We start from the raw sequence: 21,067 nt of genomic DNA on the forward strand, positions 1-21,067 counted from the left end.
ATTTATCACATAATCAAACATCCGGAAGAGTTTCTTAGCACAGTATGTCCCCCACCCCCATAACCTGTTTTCTCAGCTATTGCATTTGACCCCAGTAAAGCTATATCAGCAAACTAATAACCGGGAAAACCACCAATCTACTGTGCCCTTATCCCTGGTCTTTTGCTGTAATGTGTTGCAGATTCCAGAGGTCGTTGACGGCAGAGTAGTTTTTAAGCAAATGGCATGTGGTGAGAGGTCAGAGTCAGGGGGCCCAGTGGGTGAAAGGTTGAATAACTCGAAGGAAAGTTGTAACTGTTTGAGAGGGGAGATGTTTAACAGGTTAAGACTTTTCCAGCTCTCATTGTTTTAAGCCAAAGGAAGAAAAAAAAAACATCTTGGCCTTCCATCCTCTTTCTGTTTTAAATCTATAATTATTCAAAACTTTTACATATTTTAAATTATATTATTGTTATGTATTTTGTTTTGCTCTCTTCTATAATTGCCTTTTAAAGCAATAGTTTTTATATTAACGATTCACATGACACATAGACAAATCCTATAATATATAATGTCTAATTTAAATATTTAATATACAGATTTTTGCATACACAACTGATGTCAATTTCTGCAGTCAAAACTTTTGTAAATGAATTGTGGAAATACATGCATAATTGTGTATATAATTATCAAATAATTTAGATAATCTCAAAAGATTGCAGTGATCCTGCAGTCATTATTGCATGCATTATATAGTGGGTTTTAAATCTTCTTAAACATTTTTTTTTTGCAGACAAGAACAGATCATGGTTTCTGTAGACTTCATAATGCAGGTGTTTAGAGCAGAATGTCTACTTTTCCTCTAAATTAGGCATTGAGGGCTGAGAGAGGGGTTGGGAAATTTTGTGGAATTACTGGTTGATTTTAACCAGATGATTGCTGGAGTTGGACACCAGAGAGTTTTCATTAGGGGCCCTAATTTACAGGCCTACATCTGCATTCCAGCAGATGGTCAAACTCCCCCAGGTCTTAAAGTTCACCCCGAGCACACACGTCTGTGACCGAGGACTGTAACTTCCGAGAGAAAGGAGATGGGCAGAGAAATCACAGACGCAGCAATAAAACATAAGACACAAACAAATAAAATATTTGTTTGTGCACCAGAAACCAGAAAGTGCTCTAAATTGTATTATTATGGCTCATTAAAAACCTGAAACACTGGCCAATATGATAATATCTAAATGATGATAACATAAATATAGAAATATCTACTATTTGTGTTTGAAGTTTGATTTATCTAATTTGTAATAGTAACAATACAGTATATATATATATATATATATATACACACACACACATGCATACAATCATAGAAATACACACACACACACATTAGAGACATCAAACTTCAAGCACAAATAGATATTTGTGCTATCTTCATTTAGAAATGGTCATGTTGGCCAATGTTTCAGGTTTTTAATGAGCCATAATGATACAATTCAGAGCATTTTCTTGTTTCTGATGCACAAACAAATATTTTATTTGTTTGCGTCTTGTGTCTTATCACTGCCTCTGTGATTTCCCTCCCCGTCTCCTTTCTCTCACAACTTTTAGTCCTCAGTCACAGACGTGTAGGCTTGGGGTGAGCTTTAAGACCTGGGGGAGTTTGACCATCTGCTGGAATGCAGATGTAGGCCTGTAAATTAGGGCCCCTAATGAAAACTCTCTGGTGTCCAACTCCAGCAATCATCTGGTTAAAATCAACCAGTAATTCCACAAAATTTCCCAACCCCTCTCTCAGCCCTCAATGCCTAATTTAGAGGAAAAGTAGACATTCTGCTCTAAACACCTGCATTATGAAGTCTACAGAAACCATGATCTGTTCTTGTCTGCAAAAAAAAAATGTTTAAGAAGATTTAAAACCCACTATATAATGCATGCAATAATGACTGCAGGATCACTGCAATCTTTTGAGATTATCTAAATTATTTGATAATTATATACACAATTATGCATGTATTTCCACAATTCATTTACAAAAGTTTTGACTGCAGAAATTGACATCAGTTGTGTATGCAAAAATCTGTATATTAAATATTTAAATTAGACATTATATATTATAGGATTTGTCTATGTGTCATGTGAATCGTTAATATAAAAACTATTGCTTTAAAAGGCAATTATAGAAGAGAGCAAAACAAAATACATAACAATAATATAATTTAAAATATGTAAAAGTTTTGAATAATTATAGATTTAAAACAGAAAGAGGATGGAAGGCCAAGATGTTTTTTTTTTCTTCCTTTGGCTTAAAACAATGAGAGCTGGAAAAGTCTTAACCTGTTAAACATCTCCCCTCTCAAACAGTTACAACTTTCCTTCGAGTTATTCAACCTTTCACCCACTGGGCCCCCTGACTCTGACCTCTCACCACATGCCATTTGCTTAAAAACTACTCTGCCGTCAACGACCTCTGGAATCTGCAACACATTACAGCAAATGACCGAGGATAAGGACACAGTAGATTGCCCGGTTATTAGTTTGCTGATATAGTTTTACTGGGGTCAAATGCAATGGCTGAGAAAACAGGTTGTGGTGGGAGGGAAAAAAAACAGACTGCGTTAAGAAACTCTTCCGGATGTTTGATTATGTGATAAATATGTTTTCTTATTTTAGAATTGCCAGTTTTTTCTTTGTTGTAGGGATATGCACTGAATAATGAGCAAACTCTGAAGCCTATTAACGTGCGAACATGCTGGACAAAACCAAGTTATTATTGCATTATCCATGTCTATTTTTCTGACTTTATACAAAATCATACTGGTATGATTTCAGTTGAACATAATAAATAAATAAACAAATACAATTAAAAAAAAACATTTTTAAATATGGTAAATGACTAAATGTTTTAGTATTTCTTATTTCAGCATTTGTGTTATTTTCAGTGTTATTTCAGTATTATTTACATAACATTATAGTATTTAATAATAAATTAAATTAGCTATTTTGTTATTATTATTTTGAATTTGTTATGCGCTTTTGTCACATTGTATTATCATATTTTGCATATATTTGTATATAGCTTTAATTAATTTGCTTTTGAATATATATATATATATATATATATATACACACACAGGATCACTGCATTGCACTGCATATTTAATTATATAACATTTTTACAATTTAAGTTTTCATCTAATATTTATATTTATTTGTTATTTATTATATAGCAAATAAAGCCAAAATAAATTATTTGTAATAGTTTTAGATTCAGTTAAAAATAACAACACTGATTGAAATAAACTCAAATTACAGTGCATAGAAATGTGTGTAAAGATTCAGCGAGTCAGCGCTCGAGAACAAATCATTCAGACCGGATTCCGACCAGATAAGGGACTTTTCAGTGAATAATGATTTAAATTTCAATTCAATTTCAATACACTGTAAAACATGTTTTTATGAAGTTGTAAACAAGAATTATTGGAGAATGTTTTAAACAAAGTTATATTTGTGTCCTTCTACATCACACTTAATTCAATTTGTTACAGATTCTTTGTAAATATTAGTGAAATTTAAGCAATTTCTCTTTTTTTCCCTTTTCTTTTTTTTAGTATATAGACCTTAACCTAAATACACAAAATATTTATTTGGAGAAGTCCTCAGCACCACTGAATTTCCTTCAAGTACAAGACACATTTTGTAGATCCACCAGTCCACGGTACAAATGGTTTCTATATGCAGGCTGATCAGTCAAGAGCAGGAATGTCCTGTAACTCCACCCTCCAGTGATGGATCCAATTATGAGTATGATCAGGCAGCCTGTTACGTCATTAGATAGTTTCTACACGCTTTCTTCCATTTTCCACTGATTTCTTTAGAACTTTTTTACAGATCTAATTTTCCCTCCAGTTCCTAGTTCCTACCTTCTTTGGGTTTTGTTTGTTTGTTTCTGTCGGTTCAGTTGGTAAGGGGAACATCACAGTGAGCAGAGGCGCTGATGTATAGAGCACTGTCGCTTGTCTCTCCTGAAAGCTTTTGTTTCCCCCAGGCTTCCCATTCATTACAGAGCCTTTGGTGAGAGGAGACATAAAGAGAGGCCCTGACCCTGGTGTGAGCCCTTTGACCTCTCTGGAGCCAAAAGGTCAGATTCACAAGCCACTGGGCCATCGCTATTCGTTGACCGCAGGGCTCTTGCAAACGAATAACTGCGGATGAGGAGGCTGAATGGAGGAAAGACGGTGGGAAAATGTGGTAATTTATAGAAGTGGGGAGTCCATTTCAAAAGAGGCTATGCTGGATCAGCTGACAGATGGGTCAGAGGTGCTGTTTGGGCCTTATTTCCTGGCAATGTTACTGTAACATCTGCGTGTTAAGAGACTTCTGGGACCAAAACTTTTTGACCCCTCTGGGTCACAGAATGGGAAAAAGCAAGCGGTTAGGTTGTTGGATGTCAATAGCCAATGTTTGACTTGTAGTCCTCAAGGGCTGTGTACTTTGAGCTTGTCCCCTTACTTACAAAAAAATATATTTAGATCCTGATCCCTCTTGATGTTAAAGCGCAAGCACTGAAAAATACAACAGCAATCTCTCACAGTAAAGAAAAAGAGCTAAATGAAGAAACAAACACCACATATAGTAAATTATGTCTGTGGAATGTACATGTGTTCTGGATAATAATAATAATAAACATTTTAAATATAAATAAGTAAATAATAATAATAATAATTATTATTATTATTATTATCATCCAACAATATTATCAACTATTTATTAGCATGAAGAATGCATTTATTATTATTATTATTATTATTATTGTTGTTGTTGTTGTTGTAGTACATATACATTTTTCAGCATTAGTAGTAGTATGAATATAATTAATATAATAAGAGCAATAAAAAAAATCTCATAATAAATAAAAAATAAAAATTTTATATTTTTATTATTCATTTTACTACTGTTATTATTAATTTACTTCTTCATTTTCTTCTTATTATTACTAATTTTATCATTATTATTTTTACAATATGTATCTTGCTATCATGGGAAATTTCAGAGCCTCTGTCGAGACATTCTTGGAAATCTCAGGCCTTAAGGCCAGCTATTAACCCAATCGGCCTCTGTGGACCTGTAGCTGTCCCGGTGGTTCTCTGGGGTTACCACAAAATTGACCTAAGGACAGGAGTCCAGTATTGACCAGCTGTTGAGTGGGTTCTTCACTCTAAGCCTGGGAAGACTCTCCTAATTAGCCTCCCACACCCATAAACATGTCCAATGAGCTGGACACCCAGGCCTTATTGATTGAACTGATGGGTCCAATTGTGTATGTGCAACTACACAACGAGCAGCCGGGCAGGTGACAGGCTCTGGTTCCGATGTCTGTTGGAAGCTTCTGCGAAAATGAGTTGGACAAAGATGAAGTGACCTGGTGGATGAAGTATCTGCGGTGATGATTGTTTCTCCTTTCTAGTTGACTGTATAACACAATACTACTTCGTCGTCGTCCCCCCCCCTCCTTTTTCCATCCTTCGTTGGTGTTCCCTTTAGATTTATGTGTAATGTATCTCTATGTGCATTGTGACCGGGTCAACACATCTACAGTAACAACCACTGCTTATGACTCTGATGATAAATGGATGGAAACACACTCTGGCAGAGTACAGGACTGTCTCCAGTGTGACATAGAGGCTTCTCTTTTATCGAGGTCACAGGATACAAGTCCTGAGGGCCTGCCCTCTCAGATCACTCCTTCAGATATTTTTTCTCGTCCTTTTCTGCCCTCCCTAAGTTGTTTTTCTTTCATTTAGCTGGCCTCCTCCTATAAAAATGCAAGCCAATTTTCCAGCACATTAACCCGGGAGATCTTTAATACACAGGAGTTTTGGTACAAAGGGGACAGCAAGGCCTAGCAGAAAGATAGATGGGCCTGCCGACTAAATGTGGGCAGTTTTCCCACTGCCCTGGTCTCAGTCCGGGACAAAGACCTCATTGAGTGGGATGCTTGACATCAGCATCATAAACTAGTCACAGCTACAAAGGCTTTGACACTTTAAAGCACCAGCTACTGCCCCTTTCCTTTCTCTCTCCTGCACAGGGTTTCGGCTGCTCCAATCGCCAAGTCGTCGTTGTTGTTTTTTTTCTTAGAGGACATTAAGACAAAGGGTTATATGTTAAATAATGTCAACAAGAATACCCTCTTGGAGTCTGTTTTTCTCCATTCCTAAGATAACATTTCCTCATAGGGTTTTGTCCATTAGAGACGCAAGTTACGCTGACCATTTTCTTTCTCCATAATCTTCCCCCTTCCTTCTCCAGCACCCCCTGCCCTCCTAACTTTCCCATCTTTCTGATGGAAGAGACAACATATGTCAAAGTTATTTTTACATCATGAGATAGAATCGAATAATTTTAAGGAGTACAATGTCAAGAATAGTGTGTAGATAGATGGATGAATGGATGGATAGACAGACGGACAGAGTGTTAAATAAATAAATTAGGTAAACAAACAAATAACAAGTAAATAATAATAATAATAATAATAATAATAATAATAATAATGTCTTTATATGGATAGTGATGGAAATTTAGGGTAGTGGTGGTGAAAATGTTATCGGGAAATTCGATGATTCGAACTCTTGTTGCAACGTGCAGCATATCTTAACCACTATTTTGCCACACTGAACACTAAATTGAATCAAAAAGTGAAAGATTTCAATTCAGTTCATTAGTCATTTACAGTATGTCAAACGTAATGTGATTGCCTAAGTTCACCTTTATAAGCTGATGAGTTAATTAGTCATATTAATTAGATTTGGAGACAACACTGCTGAAATGTGGCCAAAATGTGCATACGTAACACTTAATACTTCTTCAGCACGTTCTTAATGTCAGCACACCCAACAATTTTCTATTACAGCCTCAAGCAAGCTAGCATCCAAATCAAACCTGCCCGCTGAACTCCTGTCGACATGTTTGTTATGAATACCACTCCTGCTTTAACCTGTGCAGTCACGGGAGGTCCTTCATTAACTGTCATTACCAGGAATGGTTGTTTAGACAGCTCTCCGCTCTCCTGTCAACAGGTAGAGCTGCCCTCATCGTCTCTTTTCACCAAGCAAATCTCTGCAATGGGGCTAGAAGCCCTGATTCTGTGACCCGAGAGTCAGGATATTATTGAAAGAGGCAGAGATGGCAGCGCCGGTTGAATAAAAGGGTGATCTCTGCGCGAGATGTCAGCACAAAGTTGGATTCAGCCTCTCAATGTCAGGCCGGTGAGAGAAAGGGTGCACTTTAATGGATTAAACTCTGAGTGCCAAAGCGCTTCGCAGACAGGGACCGCTGATGGATGGAGTAATATTGTACACGTTTATTCTGGGATTTCTGTGTCAGTGGAAGGGTCCAGTCCACCGCTAAACTATTTATCTTTTAAGCAGAAAGGGATGACTTCAATTAGACAATACATTCTCATGTGAGTAATAGAGATTATGAAATGTAACTTGTAAATGAAATATTCCAGGTTCAATACAACTTTCAATCGACAATCGACAGTGGCATAATGTTGATTAGCAGAAAAAGAAATCCACTTTTCTTAAAAAAAGTGGAAATCTGGGTACAGTGGAAGTGAATGAGGCCAAACTGTAAATGTTAAAATACTCATGTTAATATGATTTTGGGAAAGAGGGGGAAAAATATTAAACAAGTTTTAACAGAAACATTAATGTTAAACATTTTTTATTAAAGGTATAGTATACCCAAAAATTAAAATCTGTTATCATTTACTCACATTGTTGTTCCAAACCGGTATGAGTTTTTTGTTTCTTTTGTTCCCCCTGTTGACAAATGTTGGTAACCAAATAGTTGCTACTATGGAAGTCAATGGCTACCATCAACTGCTTAGTTACAAACATTCTCAAAACAAACAAACAAACAAACAAACCAAAAAAATGACAGAATTTTCATTTTTGGGTGAACTATCCCTTTAAGTTAGAATTTTCACATTTCTATTTTTAAATCCTCCAAAAATAGGCCTCATTCCAAATTCTGCACTATAACCTTTTTCTTCAGAGAGAAAAGAGTCTGCATTATTTCTTTATTTACTTATGTAATCAACATCATTCCACAAATGCTGTTAATTGGTCCTAATTTGTATTAAACCCCTGACATTCCTCACAAAACAAAAAGTTTTATAAGCTGCACCACTCAATGAAAGGTTGTCCTTGTATGGCTTTTTATGAGTGTTTTGAAACATGTTTTGTCAAAACACATCTCTGTTGTTCTCCATTCTTGTGATATTGGGTCAAACATGACATTCGGAAAAGCCCTGCAGTCCAACCTTTGAGAGGAGGGAAACAGCTGCTTCACATCGCTAACCTTTGGACAAAGTCAAGATAGGGAATATTTGGACAAGTTCAGACAAGAACGAAGGCCAGAGTCTGTCATCAGGAAGAGATCACGTTGTCAAAGTAAAATAAGCTGAAAAATAATAAGCGCTGCATTTCCATCACTTTCCTTCTTCAAATAAAACTTAGACCACCTGTTAGATTTGAAAATTAAGACTTTCTTTTGTCTCTCTTCCACCCGCCAGCGCAATTCTCCACCTGTCGCCCATGTCACAGGACCCCATTGCAGATAAGGTGACCCTCCCTTTGAGGCCAGATTGATTCAAATCTTAGCCATAAGGCAGCGCAATACAGCTCAGTCACCATAACTTTGCAGCTGCCCCGTCGATCCATAGGTGAAGTTCACTGCAGGGCTTTTGTCAGACAACCACTCAGCCATGTGTAATCGATCTCTCGTATATATATATATATGTTCACAAAAAGAAAAAAGTAAAAAGAAGCACTTCAAGGTCCAGAGATTAGCACCCCAGTCAGCTGGTTCACATGTGCCCTTTGGTCTCAATTTAAATACAGTAATGGCTCCAGGGGGCAAGAGAAGAGAAAGGAAAAAAGAAATGATAACCAAGAGCAGGCTAAGGGCCAGATCGTGCTCGCACTAAGGGGGCTGGTTCAGAGGTGGCGCGATTACAACTTGCAGGCCAGCGCTTCAGCGTCTGACTCTGATTGATTCAGGACCTCAGCTACATGAGCTCAATGGATACATTTCAGGATTACTTCAAGTATATGTACATGCTGGCATTAAAGCAAAATGGGGACATATCAAATGTCAAGAACTTCTGAATTTCAACAACTGACTCTGATATATGGTCATACTATAATATATAAATATTATAGAAGGTTAACATACAGTATATATCGCACCTAGAAAACTGCATATATTATATATTACAGTTTTTTCAACTGCAAACACACAAATTCCTTACGTGTCACACCATTTCTGAAACCTGACATTCAAACACCAGAACCACACACCAAATCTGCAAAACCATACGCTAATTCTCGGCCTTTGAATAATTATCAGTTTTCAATTTCATAGAACACTTTTTTTTTCAAAACACAACACAATTCTCTACGTAACACACAAAAATCTGACAGGAATTAATATTATGGCAAAGGAGTTTGCAAATGTTTGCTTTTGAGATGTGTTTGTGATATTTTGAATGCAGTGCTTCATTTCGCAAGAGATGTGAGGCATTTTGCATTTTGTGTGTGCAATTCTTGGATTTGTGTGTAAAGTTTTGAAAAAAACAAGAAAGAGGCAAAGTTTTGAAAATGTGTGTAAGCAGTTGCAAAAAACTGTAAATAAATGCATGGGATGTATATGCATGCATACACATTGCAGTTCAAAAGTGTGGGGATTGTCAAATTTAAAAGACTTTTTTCTTTAATAAAAGGATGCATTTAATGAATCAATATTTACATTAAAGAAATGTATATCAATACAAAGGATTTTAAATAAATGCTGTTTGCCAACACAGGAATAAATTACATTTTAAAATTTACAACGCCATTTTTTATTGCAGTGATATTAGACAATATTACTGTTTTACTGTATTTAATCAAATAAAGAAATAAAATTATATATATATATATATATATATATATATATATTGTTATATATTGTTATTATTATTGTATATAAGCTGCATATTCTGCAACAAGAATGGATCTTGAAAAGCACAGTTTTGTTCTCTGCATCCGAGCGGCCAGTAAGAGAAATGTCAAATTTCATTACAACAGAAGGCTTTGCATGGAGACCATGCATGTTAAGTTGGGCTGAGCATTTGTGCTGTTTATCGTGGATTTGAAAGTGATATGTAAATCCTAGTAGCAGAGGTCATTTCTGCTCCGAGTGAGCAATTTGATGTAATCTGCTACCAAACTTTACTGCTGGTAACTTGATTCACTTAGATTCAAACCAGAGTACTTACAGGAACCAAAGACAAACAAACAAACAACAATTGTGGCTCTTAGCAGGTGGCTTATGTGATTATAGGCAATTACTTTCCTCACTTTCTGTGTTCTGCTATTTATGTGTGAGTGTGTGTGTGTGTTTTGGGAAGAGGGAAGAGTAGTGGAAGAAACAACCAAAGAGTACAGCCTCAATCACCTCAACAAAGCTAAAGCTCACTCGACTGGAATAAGTAGAATGTCCTCCAAGCTGTCTGAAACACTTACATTCCAGGTCAGCAATGAACTGTTAACTATTTGACCACTAACCTCTGACGATTTGATGCTAAGTTGGCAATCATTATTAATGATGTCTGATTTGGTTTCCCATCCACTACACATGAAACTATAACAGCTATGATGGCATGCAATTAAAGCCTGGTTTGTGTAGGGGAACTCACCATGTTATACACTGCAAATGAAAGAAAAAAAAATTGGAGAAAATATTTTTGTCAAGCTTTCCTCTGTGTTCTTTGTCCCTTCTTCTCAAAAGCACAGACGTAAACCACACAATTACACTCACTGAATGTGGAAAGGATACTGTTGCAGGCTGGTTAACATGAGGAGGAAGTTTATCGGAGTCCAAGACTCTGGTGTTGTCTCCTGTGTCTTGGCTCAGTTAATTTGTTTCTCATCTGATAGCCCCATGGAGATGAGCCAAGAGTCTCCAACCAACTACTGTCAGATTGCAACATGTTGAGACTGGAGCAGGTAGTCAGGGAAGAAGGAGCAATACATCAGCCTGCTTGATGGACTTCATCAAAAATCCATGAGTAATCAGCCTTCAGGCACAAAAACTGGTTTAGTCTGTGTTGACATTGTTGGTTATCAATATAACGTGACATTAAATCAACATGGTACATGGTATGTGGACAGAAAAGTGAGTCTAATTGCACAAACATTAATTTATTATGTTAGTTATTTAATATGGAATGAAGCAGATAAGCAGTTAAAAACTTTTGATTTGCCTCTTTAGATCAAATGACTCTTTTGAAACAGAACTTTACAATTTCATAGACGGCGTTTGCATTCACTTTTGACTTTTTCGATGAAGGGAGAAGTCGCTAAATAGCAATAAGTGATAGTTTCCAATTACATAATGCATTCATTATATATTTCATCTGTACATACAAGTAGGAAGATATTAACTTTTCTTTCAAGAAATCAAAGATTATGCAAACTCCATGGTGAAATTCTGCTAAAGAAGTCATCTTTCACATCTCAAAAAACATTATTAGGCCTATTATACACTATAAGCTGTGCAACATCAAAACTGATGTCAGGTTTGCTTTGTGCTATCAAACTGACAGGTCTATATAGAAAATATAGTGATTTCTAGGTTGGCACTTTGAGTATTTCCATTAATAACGGCTATACATTATAAGACATATCAGTGAACTTACAGGAATCCACACTTCAAAGTGCAGATACACCACTTCAATCACCGGTCAGGTTTACTGAACATAAAGTGCTATTTGTGTACCTGTCACTGCGTGGAGAATTTGCATCAAGCCTTTTTTTATATATATAGTCCACATATTGCTTTATAAAAGCCTATGTTGCAATAAATATATATATACGTGCTGCTTTCACTGTAAAACATGCCTTAGCATCTTGAGTTTGAAGATGTTATGGTCATATTGGAAGGAATAGCCCAGCGTTTGTCAAAAAGTGCCCTCTACAGCTCTGCTTCCATTCTCAGGGTCATGTTTTCCTCACTGGGCACACATGCAGGTTAAAGTAACCATGGACAACTCTTTGGCCAGTGTTCCAGCCAGCTGGACCTGGTTTCAGCAAGATCTATACCCAATACTCTTTATACCATTGCTGTGTTACTTTTCCAAGGTATGCAAGCCATGTTCACCATGCAAAAAAAAAAAAAAAAAACATTAATTAATTCATTATTAAATTAATTCAGATTTTTCAGAATAGTGACATAATAATAATAAAAAAAAATCTAAGTTACGAGATATTTCAGAATCAGAATTTACATTGAGTTTATGTCATACAATTCTGTTTTCTTGCACCATAGAATGGTGACTGACACTATCAAGCTTTAAAAGTGAGGTTAATGAACCATAGAGGAATCATAAAATATACCATATGACTCATGCACTATACACTAGCATTCAAAAGTTTGGGGTTGATAATATTTTTATTTATTTATAATTATTCTTATTTTTAAGGTTTCTTATGCTCACCAAGACTGCATTTACATAATCAAAAATACAGTAAACAGTAATGTGATATACAGTATATTTTAATATATTTTACAATGTAATTTATTGTAGTGATGGGAAAGCTGAATTTTCAGCAGCCATTACTCCAGTCTTCAGTGTCACATGATCCTTCAGAAATCATTCTAATATGCTGATATGCTGATCAAGAAACCTTCTTATTAATATCAATGTTTAAAACAGTTGTGCTGCTAAATATTTTTTATGGTGCAATTTTTCTTTAATGAACAGATTCATTATTTAAAATGGAAATCTTTATGTTTATAATGTTTATCACTTTTGGTCATTTTCGACTATCCTTACTGAATAAAAGTATTTCCATAAATAAATGGGGGGAAAATGCTACTGAATGGTAGTGCCAACCAGTTAAAACCAATATTTACTAAAGATATTGACAAGACTATCAGTATAATGGGGAGTAACACAGTGCAGGACCTTTTTGCATGGAATACAAACAAACACACAATAAATAAATAAATACACACAAATAAGAGGAACTTATAAATATATAGAAAGGAAAACACGGGCCAAGCACTTCCAGTAATATCACTAGACAGAAAATAAAAGTCTGTGTTTGTTCTTTGATAGAATAGAGATCTGCAAAATATAAAGGCAGATAAATCACATTACAACATCTGACAAGGACTCACATGTCAGTCTTAACATAAAATGGATGTTCCTTCATTATTTTGTAGCGCTACATCACATGCACATCACAGATCAGATGTTTCCATCTCATTTATAATGTCAAGTTATTCACCTTTCAAGCGCAGAAAGCAATTTTACAAGTTTCCTGTGCAGGCCCATTCATCCAGAGCTATAAATTGCAGCATATGCTTAAATACACGTCTTGCAAACACATCCATTCTATGTAACAGCGCTCCATATTCTCTGATAGCCCAGGGAGTAAACGCTGATGCTTACATGCATTAGATACATGGATTAAATGCAGAGGGAAATAGGAAAGGGGTTCCACTGGGAGACTGGCGCTTTCATAGGCGTTTCATGCTCTTTGATCCTTGCTGTGTGGTGAAGCAAGAACCCAATCATTCTTAATCACATAAAGTTAACAGAGCATGGCCTGGTATTTAGCTTTATGTTTATCTGTGTTAATATTAATGGCAGTGAAGAGATCTTGACTTGCTGTAGCAGGTCAGATAGGCAGGTGCAGCACAGTCTCAAATTTCTGTTTTCAAAGCTCTGTCCACTTCAAAATCCACAGAGTGAGACACACTACGGACGCTGATATCCTTAAGAAAAAGCTTGCGTGTTTCCCTTTCTCGCAGCCTGACTTTCTCTCAATGCCTAACTTTGTACACACGTTTTTCTTTCGGTGATGATATAATGAAATAATGAAGTCTAAATACCACTTATTGTAGTTAATTAACAGTAATCAGCATGGTTTGTTTTGAAAAGAGGGTCTTTGATCTGTAACACAGAGCGTGGCTTTCAAGGCCCTGATAGTATCAGCGAGCTTGGAGTGAAGGACAGATAAAGTAATGTGAGCAGACTCTCCTTTTGAAGCCTCTTCATACCTCACAAGGATCTGCCCTGAGTGACACTCAAGCCATGTGGTTAACCTGCAGACAAGTACGTGCAGACAAATGTTGCCATTGTTAGTGGAAAGCCTCACGGATAATGACGTTTTTCAGTTGTATGTATTTCTAGTGGTCATTAAGAGTATATACAAAAGGGATGAGAAGATAGCTCTCCAAGGTACATCTGTTCTTTTGTAGATTTTTTAGAAGTTGTTTGAGATCAAATGCTTATTAACTAATATGTTAAAGGTTCATATCAGATAAGATACACAACAGAATGACAAGCACACAAACTATCATCAACACGAATGGCAACTTAAGGCATGTTAAACCTTTAACGGGCCTTTCAGTAATTTGTTATGGATTTAGGTTATCTTGTTGATAAACTTCTTGTACAAAATTGAACCTGACTGAGGCATCTCTGTTCTCTCTTTATGCAATATAGTTTCATAGAACTTGTTCATAAACAAATAAAAAGTAAATAAAATTAAATTAAATATTGTGGGTAAAAATTGCTTGAAAACAACCAAACTGTTGAGATGTCCATAAATTAGCACAGGCAAACTTTAAGGTGTGTTTTTTCAAACATATCAACATACAATTTACATATAATACAGTTTTGATAACAGTGGTTTTAGATTACACACATTTTGTATTCCTAGTAACTTCACATCAGTATTTTGGGCCCCCCAAAAAAAACTAAAACGGAACAACAGCGTACAAGTGAGCAAATCAAATTTCTCCCTCAAAGATATACCAAGTTGAACAAATCACCCATTTTCATTACAGAAGACAGAGACATTTTTTTTTATTGCAATATAATTTATACATGTCAAATGTTTAATTTATTAATTATTTTCAACCATTATTGTGAATTGTTAAATATGGAAAAAAGTAACTCTTTCCAATTATCTTGTTAGAGTTCTTATTGATCTCAATGCCAGTTGCTCAGTTGGTACATTTTTGACCTGGATGCTGCCATCTCTGCTTTCAAGCCATTCAAATTGAGACAGTTGTTTAAGCCAATCACATGAGCGACAAATGTCATGTGACTAATCACTCTAGAAGCAGATAGGGAAAAACATTAGTCTACTTTACATTGGTAAGGCGCTCAAAATAGGATCACATATTTATACAGATAATGGATGCAACTTCAAGCAAAACTAACACCTTTCAGTTACTTATGTCATATACAGTGTAAATATTAAAGGGGTCATATGATGCTGCTAAAAAGAACATTATTTTGTGTATTTGGTGTAATGAAATGTATTTATGTGGTTTAAAGTAAAAAAAACACATTATTTTCCACATACTGTACATTATTGTTTCTCCTCTATGCCCCGCCTTTTTGAAACGCGTCGATTTTTACAAAGCTCATCGGTCTGAAAAGCGAGGTGTGCTCTGATTGGCCAGCTATCCAGTGCGTTGTGATTGACCGAATACCTCAAGTGTGTGACAGAAATGTTACGCCCCTACCATATTGTTGTGATGCCGTGTCCTGGAGTGACGAGACAAAAACAATAAAACCCATTATAAACGAGCCATTTGTTGCATCCAGTGGGGACATAATTACGGATTATAATGACTATTATAATGATTATAATACTGAATTTTTACGCGTTGCGTTGTATCGTGCCGCGTAAACATAAAACCATGTCTGCATTTGTGATCAGAGAAATGACAAACAACAAGTGCTACTCTACACTGCTCAAACCTCAGCAACAATAAAGTTACGCCTTCTTTCTTTGCGTGAACATTTGGGCAGCATTATGCAAATCTTCCCACATCGTGACGTAGACATGCGGGGTCGTGATTGAACGAGACTTTAGTCTTTGCAACTTATCTATGCACAAACAGCTTGTAACACTCCAAAGAGAAAGGAAAACTGGAAATCACATCATATGACCCCTTTAATAACTGCATCCAGGTGCAGAAAAAAGTGCTTCACCTTTAATAATGAAGATGTCATGAACATATCATGCATTGCTGCATAGTAGCCTACAGTGTAGGATTCTGGGAATAAGAACATACAGTCAGACCCCACAGACTCAAGTTAAATTATGCACACCCATTACTACAATGTGTATGCGATTGTTTTGGAAAAGCTCTAACTCCATATCGGCCAGCACTGTGCCATCTGTACAGCTTCTTTATGAATATGCATGCAGGGAGATACCATGCAGCCTGCCCCATTAATAATCTTGTCATCTGATTGGAGGGCTTTTAGCTTTCCCCTCCCTCTTCCCCAAAACACACACGCACACAAACACATCTCCCCGATATCAGCCACACCATATTTGTCAGGGTCAGAAAGCTGAGGATTTCTGCAAGAGGCCACAGTAAAGAGCACAACTGCCTGAAATGAGGCAAAAAGCAGCCGGGGTGGAAAAACCGAGGCCCCGCTCTCCATGTTATTTTTCTCGACCCTTATTGGGATTAAATGGTGGCAAGAGTGCCCTGCAATTCCATGTGTAAATAAAGGCCGGCTCTTTCCGTCAAGAGGCCTAAAGCGACGCTAGAATGCTGGGGTGTCAGGGTATGCAAGCTGACCTTGAATAGGCAAGAATCTATCGTTGTGGGGGAAGGGGTTGTGTTGGAAGGCTGACGCAAGGTAGCATTTGCAATCGGGGGTTTGGGTTTTGGGCCTTGCAGTCATCAATCATTCTGGGCCTATTCTGTTCTTTGACAGCTCACTACAAGGCTTGACATTTAACACTCAGGACCCTCGACTAGGATCTGTCCAAAAACACACACAGAGATGCACAAAAGTACACACGGACATGTGCCAGCACACATGCTTACACTTGAGGACTATATGTGTTAAGATCACATGTACCGTGCCTGTGGCGTATAAATTCTTCACTGGTTGCCCTGTGCTTCCTTATCAGTTTGGGGAATTTGCTTGTGGATGCCGATACCATCTCCTCACTGCCAGAGGAGACTATTCATACTTGTATGTTCGGGGCTTGATGGCTTCTTTTGGGCTTCCTTGGTCTCAGAGATAGACATTTCCTCTTTTATCTTTCCACGCTCTGCTAGCTGAATACTAAACATGCCTCGAGACAGACCAAACGTCTTAACAGCAGAGCTGGCCAGCATTGTTTGCCCCACCATTGTACATGCTCGTCAAGATTCTGAGGGGAACCTAACAGCTTAAAAAACAGCTTTCCCTCCATACATGTGGCTAAGCTCTTTACCGCTATGGAGACTTGTGAGTTTCACGGCCCTTAGTGACCAACAGACAGATCACTTTGATTTGTTTGCTGCAAACTCTCATGCAAAGGTTGTTTTTTTAAATATATATTTTTTTACTTTAACCCTCAATTGAGACAATTTACACATCACAATTTAACAGAATACTAAACTAATATATATTTATATGTATGTATTTGTACAAATATGCTGTATGTAAACGTCTAAGTGAAAAATAAATCACACATTTTGTGTTTTATTAGGTCCCCTAGGTGGTGCCACATCAGTGAATCTCTCTCCTCAACCTTATAATACCCCAACACATATGCACACACAGTTTGCCCTGGTTTATCACCCGAGCAGACACCTCTTTTTCCAAGAAAGATTCATCAGATCATGGTCATCCTGAGCCTTCCTATCCACAATGAAACCACACCATATGGTTGTGTCTTAAAGCCTGCGCATGTACGGCTTAATGACAGAGCGGATGGTCAAGGCTTTGGGACAGAGAGATAGATAAAAGAGAGCAGAGAGAGAGAGAGAGAGCAAGCATAACTCTCATCAACTCTTTAACCTGAAAAGACATCATGGGGTCAGCATAAAAAGGGATGAAATGTTGCAGATTCCTTGTCTGCTGGTATGGAGGAGTTGTTTTTGGCTCAGTAAAACAGTGTAGAATTGAAATGAAATTCAGTGCTTTACCATATACTCATAATTACAATGCAATTTATTTCTCGAAAAAACATGATAATTTTCATGCAGGTCGGTCAGTGCTTGAACAAAGCATCAAAAAGTGATGTAAAGCCATAAACATATTCGTCCAGGCCTCATTCCCCTCTGCAAATACACACAGCTGCTTGCAAGGAATCCTGGGATGTGTCTACACAGCTAGCCTCACAACCTAATGAATGTTTACTCAAGCTGATTCAAACTGCATGACATTTTCATGATTTGGACTCACCCACTGATCCCTAAACATCGCTATGTCTATGGCTAATGACCACTTATGGCACAATGACCTTTCCATCTTATAAGAACTTTATTTGATTACGGAATTCTAAGCGGATATTAGGGATTATGCCAATAACGGTTGCGGTAAATGAAGTAACAATGACACTACACTAACATTTAATTCTCGAACATTGCATCATTGTGATGTTTAACCGGCGTTTACCAGTGTTGGGCGGTTGAGAACCCAGCGATCTGTTAAAAATGTCTTGCTAAAAGTGTCTGATGTGAAACATGCCGAGTGCTCATAAGAATCTGCAGCTTGATAGACAAATAGATTGTAAAGGAATATTCCAAGTACAATACAAAGATAAGCTCAGTCAACAGCACTTGTGGCATAATGCTAATGACCATGAAAATTAATCTCTCCTTGTTTCTCCTTTTTTTTAAAAACAACAACAACTGGGTTGCAGTGAGGCACTTGCAATGAAAGTAAACAGGGCAGACATGTAACTGTTAAGAATACTCACTGTTTCAATAGTATATCCACAAAATGTACATAAATGATTGTTAATATGATTTTAGTGTGAAAGAAATTACATACTAATATTTTTGTGTAGTTACATGCACTTTTCAACATTGTTGCCCTGATAAACAACTAAAAAGGCCACAAAAATGAGAACGGTTTAAAAAAATACAAAAGTTGTAACAGAAGAATTGACGTACATGTTTTTATGAAATGATCAGGTTCACATTTCTGCTTTTAAATCTTTCAAAGAATTGGCCCCATTTATTTCAAGGTTACAGTGAGAGACTTACAATGGAAATAAATGGGGCCAATTTTTGAAGGTGTTACAGTATGTTGCCATGGCAATGAGGTTGAAAATTGGATATAACTTTACACAGACAAGGTTAGTAAGTGATTTTAACATCATGTTAACAAGCATATTGTTTACTTCTAGTGGCTATACAATTGAAACAGTGGGTTGTTTAACGGTGGCCCCATTCATTTCCATTGTAAGTGCCTCATTTGAACCCACAACCCACATGTGTTTGTTTGTTTATTTATTTATCTACTTATTTATGTAATTTTTTATTTATTCGTAAAGTACTCTACAGAAATGGTGTACATTTCAAAGGTAAAAGTGTCCTAATTAACCTGAATTATCTATCTATCTATCTATCTATCTATCTATCTATCTATCTATCTATCTATCTATCTATCTATCTATCTATCTATCTATCTATCTATCTATCTATCTATCTATCTATCTATCTATCTATCATCTGTCTGTACTTGTAGATTACTTGTTACTTGTAGGTTACTTGTATATTACTTTTCCATAATTAAATACATTTCATAATAATTAATTTAAATATACATAAATGGTTGGACTGTGGTGGAGAATGGGGGACATGGGTCAAAAGAAGAGCTTGAGAAAGATAGCTATGATTGATAGAGTCAGGCTTGGTCTATAAATGTCTGCAGCGAGATAATCAGAAAGAGCATGTTTGTAGGCTAACACACACATACAAACTCCTCGGCAAAGATGAGCCTGCCACTACCTCCAAATTATGAAGCGGTCAGGAACACTGATGATGAAATTCTGAAGGTCGGCCGTAACAAGAGGCACCTTACACGGGTCACGACCTCTCGCTGGCTGTGTGTTTTGTTCTTGATGCACCCACCCACCCTAAAAGCAGCGGCCAACATCGCCTCCCCAACCTTTTTGTTTGTGAGGAGGTAGGGTTAGAATAAGGAGGGGGAGTGGCTTTACACCCCTGTTTATCTGCTCCTGACCTCTAGCCAGCAATTCTGCACTTGATAAGAGGAGGGCTGGCCTCATGATGCGCACGCTGGCGGATATCAGGCCTGTATCCTTGTGAAATTGATTACTCGAGCCCAGGGTGCGTGCAGAATATAATAAATAGAGATGACACAGACGGAGCACGCAGAGGTGGCGGCTGATGGGCAACCGCCTCACCAATTACCTGCTGCCCACTTAAAACAGAGGTCAGCCGGGCGGAGGGAGGGGAGAAGGGAGTTATGGTTATTTCTCGGCCCCTCCCAAGGAGCAAGGGCGTCTGGATACCTGCTGTGTGTTTTCTTGTGAGCATTTCTGCGTGTACGCGTCTGTTTAGCCTAATATGTGTGTATGAGTGGGCAAAAACATGCTGTGAGGAAGCATGAGGCCTCATAAGTCTAAGGTCTCTGGTGCTGGTAATGTTGTTAATGAGGAGAGGGCACTGTGATACCTGGAGGGTGCGGGCTGCTAGAAGAGCAGTATGAGTGTGTTTACAGAACAAAATATATTCATGGTCAAATGTGTCTTTCTTTCTCTCTCTATTGTATTGTATTGTATTTTCTTTTCTTTTAGATATTAAAATGTTTAACTGGTTTTGTAAAAAAAAATGGCGTATTGGCTGTTTATTTAGTTTATTAGTACTTATAAAGCTCATGTTCTGCATGACCTTATTCTATATCCCTAATCCTACCCAATACCTAAACTTAACAACTATCTTACTAACTAATAATAAGTACCAAATTGGTTGATGGTTGAGGCAAAAATCATAGTTAATGGTTTGCTAACAGTGAGAATTGGACCTTAAAATAAATAGAAAATAAAGTGAAAGTAAATAAACATTTATTTATTTATTTATTATACATTTTGCTCATACTAAAAGTGTAAATTACTTTTTCCTCATCTAAAAAAAAAACAAATTAATTAATTGAATTAATTAATTTTCTAAAAACTTATTTAAATAAAAATGACATGCATAAATACATAAATAAATAAATAAATAAATAAATAAATAAATAAAT

This window comes from Sinocyclocheilus grahami, unplaced genomic scaffold (genome assembly GCF_001515645.1).
Source record: "Sinocyclocheilus grahami isolate Dianchi unplaced genomic scaffold, SAMN03320097.WGS_v1.1 scaffold360.1, whole genome shotgun sequence".
In the NCBI taxonomy this organism is placed as follows: domain Eukaryota; kingdom Metazoa; phylum Chordata; class Actinopteri; order Cypriniformes; family Cyprinidae; genus Sinocyclocheilus; species Sinocyclocheilus grahami.